The 4238-nt window shown below is 47.7% G+C and overlaps 1 long non-coding RNA gene across 1 annotated transcript; it reads right to left on the reverse strand.

Annotated features, from left to right (window-relative positions):
* Positions 1-857: 857 nt before the first annotated feature.
* On the reverse strand, positions 858-3546 carry LOC134738806 (uncharacterized). Its single transcript, XR_010124868.1, has 3 exons — positions 2866-3546; positions 2415-2520; positions 858-1852 (listed from the first exon to the last, which is right to left on the reverse strand). It is a non-coding gene; the product is annotated as an uncharacterized LOC134738806 (long non-coding RNA).
* Positions 3547-4238: the final 692 nt, after the last annotated feature.

The following is a 4238-nucleotide window of genomic DNA, read 5'->3' on the forward strand; positions in this document are numbered from 1 at the left end:
GTTTAATGAGTTAAGGGGCTATTTACAGAGATTTGGGCCACGTTCAGTGTGACACATAGCCACTGGCATCAGGACGCCTTTATCACCTTAAGCTAGAGGAGTGAAAGGGAAGAGAAAGTGTGTTAGGCTGTCCTTGCATTGCTATAAAGAAATACCTGAGGATGGGTAATTTGTAAGAAAAGAGATTTCATGGGCTCATGGTTCTGCAGGCTGTACAAGAAGTAGAGTGGTATCTACTTCTGGGGAGGCCCCAGGGAGCTTTTACTCATGGTGGAAGGTGAAGCAGGAGCAAGAGAGAGAGGGAGCAGGTGCCACATACTTTTAAACAGCCAGATCTTCTGAGAAGTCACTCACTATCACCAGGACAGTTTCAAGGGGATGGCACTAAGCCATTTATTAAAAAAAAAAAAAAATCACCCCCATGATCCAATCACCTCCCAGCAGGCCCCCCTCTGACATTGAGAATCACATTTCAACATGGGGTTCAGACGGAGACACAGTTCCAAACCATACCAGAAAGCCTAGCAGAAAGGACTGCTTGGCAGGAGCTGTGGTGTTCAGCCGGGGACCCAGCAGGGATGGAGCTGGAGGACGACGTGCCCCTCTTCGTGCTTGTCTTCCTTTAGACTGTGCTAGGGCCACCCTTGTCTAAACTCAGCCAGGAACCAGGAGGCAAGGGAGCCATGGATGAAGCCCTTGCAGGGGAGCCGCCCAGAGCAGAGTGAGGGGCAAAGTGAAGGCCTCCAGAATGGCCCAATGCTGGCTTCAGAGAAGGAAGCTTAGAAGGACCTCAGCAATGCGTTTATGCCACAGCAATAAATGTGGGAAAAACATAACAAGAAGTTCTCAGAGCCGGTTTTCCCTCCCTCTCCCATCTTCATCCCTCAAAACAGATAAAGACCCTTGAAACTGGGGCAAAGGACAGGCATTCGGGGTGGAAGGTAGTGGGTGGCGGAGTTGAAGAAGCCCACTGAGGGCTGTGTCATACTGAGGTAAAAGTGAGACTCCACTCTAGAGGTGAGGCTCAGACACTGGACCAAATGAAGGACTGGCTAAAATAGGGCCTGGGCGGATGCAGCTTTCCATAAGACATGCCCATCAGTGTGCCACATCAACTTACCATTACCATGGCAACCCCTGGCAGTTACCACCCCTTTCTATGGCAATGACCCAAGAACCTCAAAGTTACCACACTTTTTCTAAAAGTTCCTGCATAAACTACCCCTTAATCTACATGTGATTAAAAGTGGGTGTAAACATGCATACAGAACTGCTTAGAGGTGCTGCTACTCTCAGTGCACTGCTCATGGGGTAGCCCTGCTCTGCAAGAGCGGTCATGGAGCTGCCACACTGCTGCTTCAGTGAAGCCATTTTCTGCTGGGTGCAGCCAAGAACCCTCAAAGGCTGAGCCCCACTTAGGGGCTCACCTGCCCCGCATCAATATCCCCTGGACTGAGTTCCTTAACAGTAAAGAACTGAAGCCCTAGATTAATGCCAGAAGCTGAGTGCCTGGGGAGCCTGAACCACACTTCCAGTGGAGCCTAGGGAAGCAACAAGTCTCCTGAGAGCCTCCAGCACCAGCAGGGTGTGTCAGCATCGGAGCTGTGGTCGAATCTAATCAAGGCACCAGAGCCCCCCAGCCCATGTTTCCTGCAGGCCCATGCAGGGCAGGAGAGATCCCTTCAAGTTCCATGTGCTTCACCTGTGTACACCCCAAGAAGGTATAGAGGTTGCTGAGACTAGAGGTCAGGGGGACCATGGAGGTCACTCAGCAGATGTCAACATTCACAGACAATGATGCTTAAAAGCCAGACCGCACACATGAGCTCCTTGAAGTTCTTCTGCAACTTCCCTGAGGAGGAGAGGGGAAAACTCATGAAAAGACTGAATTTACTCAGTTACTGACATGAACTTTCAGCTCTGGTAGGGAAGGGAGGTTGAGAGAGAAACTAAGTTCAGCTATAGAAACATCAAGCTGTGTTTCTTTCATGCACACCTGAGTTGTGGCCCTGTTCAATAGACATCTCCTCGATTGGATCAGATGAGCCTTTGTGTGGCCCAGCAAGGCTTCAGAACTCACTTGTAAAAGTATAGAAAGGACAGGTATCACAAGAGAGGGGACACTTGCCTGGCCTCCCCATCCCTTCCTCTGTCACTTAGCTTTTGTTTCGAATATAAGGTAAGTAAAAAGATTAAAAGCCCCACGTGACCTTGGAACTTCATCACTTAGATGGTAGAGAGACTCATAAAATACAACATGCCTTTGAAACCATTTTACCCTCTGGCCTGTGTCACCAGGAAAAATCTCTCTCATTGCTCTGCTGGCACCTGGCCATAGGCCCACACCTTGGAATCCTAGTTTCTGGTCCACTGAAGCTGGTTGATAATAAAAAATGAATCCATTAAGTTTGTACCTGAATTTTTTCTTGCAAGCATCTAAGGAACTGATACCATCTTCTTACCAAAAAATCTCTCACTTCTACTGCATTTCATCAGATTTGCAAGGGATTACAGCTAAGTCTGTAAGGGAATAATAAAATGCAAGAAACGGAAGATCATTTAGGGCTGAGAGATGAGTTAATTCAGATAAGAAAATGAAGACCCAAGGAGAAAAAAAATTATTTCCCAAACACCACCTTCTAAGTTAAAGACAAATCAGGCCTCTTGATTGAAAGACCAAAGTATTTTCTTTCCGCCATTGTGACTCCCCACACCACCACAATCCCCATCTACATCAGGAAGTTATGGCTGGCACCTTCCACAGATGGACCTGAGTACTCTGTCTACCCCAGGCCCCATACTCAGCACTGGGGGATTACATAAGGAGGAAGACAGACCTTGTCGCTGCCTTTGAAGTGTATATACCTGCCTGCATTGAACTGGATCAAGAGTCCTGATTTAGCTTATTTGGAGTGGCTGGTGTGTTCCAAAAGCCATCTTTCTTAGCAAGCTGAGACCAATCAAAGGGTTGATGCCCATATCTCATCTGTGCAAGCATGAGAAGACACCATCAGCTTTGGACTTTCCATGTCCTTGTTAAAACCAGTAGACAATTTGTGCCTCCCTAAATGAAGCACTTAGTGAGTGGTTGGAAAGATGGCTGAAGCCATCATTGGTGTAAGCGTTGTCAAGGGCATGTCTGTATGGTTGCTTGGGTCACTCAGGCTGATGTTTAGTGTAACAGTTTAAAGATCTGCTGGGAGGGAGTCTTCGGGGCTAAATGATACTAAGAGTCCACCTCAGGAAAAATGCTTTGGTAGCCGATGAGGACTGTGCTCTGAAAACTCAACCACTGCACTCCCCACACCCTATGCACAGGTTTCCATGGGACCCATGAGTCCCCCACACCTGCCAGTGCAGGCAGCCAGGGCTTTCCAACCCCACGCCCCAGGAAAGGGGTGCCTAGATACCAGAGCAAAGAAAGGCAGTTTGGGATTTATAGCTTTAAAATAGTCTTTGGATACAAAGAGTCTTGATTTGTAGAGAATAATTTTTTGATGCACTAAAGTCTCAAGAGCCCAGGCATCACGATTGTTATTCGAGCACTTTGGGAGGCCAAGGTGGGAGGATGGCTTGAGGCCAGGGGTTGGAGACCAGCCTGGCCAACTTAGTGAGACTCCATCTCTACATTTCTTAAAAAAAATTAGCCAGGTATGGTAGCATATGCCTGTAGTCCCAGCTACTCAAGAAGCTGATGCATGACGATTGCTTGAACCCAGGAGTTCAAGGCTACAGTGAGCCATGATTATACAATTGCACTCTAGCCTGGGCAACAGAACTTTGTTTCTTTAAAAAAAAAAAAAAAAAAGGAAATCGTTATCCTTTAAGAGCTTCTCCTTGCCCTTTAGATGAGACACTAACTTCTACTGCATCTATAAATCCCCACATCCCCTCTCCTCAGTTTCCAACCTCATTTCCTGCAATTTCCCTCCCACCAGCCCTGCTTGGCAAGGCCTTCAGCTCCTCACACACAAGTCTCTGCCCTATAGGGGGCCTTGTGCAGGCTCTTTCCTCCCCTTGGAACTCCTCCACCTGCTTCCCTTGTCTGTATTTGTCCTCTTTGATTCCCGTTTGTCTTTTCATCCTTTTAATGTCACTTCCTCAGAGAGAGCTTTGCTGATCTTCCATTCTAGCTCCTGGTTGCTAGTGACTCCCCCTCTAGTTTTCCTGCATGGCAGTTCACGAAACTCTTAGCATGCTTCAGCGCGTTTCCCTTCTGTTAAATGCCTGCCTTCCAT

Source organism: Pongo pygmaeus, chromosome 20 (assembly GCF_028885625.2).
Source record: "Pongo pygmaeus isolate AG05252 chromosome 20, NHGRI_mPonPyg2-v2.0_pri, whole genome shotgun sequence".
Taxonomy (NCBI): Eukaryota; Metazoa; Chordata; class Mammalia; order Primates; family Hominidae; genus Pongo; species Pongo pygmaeus.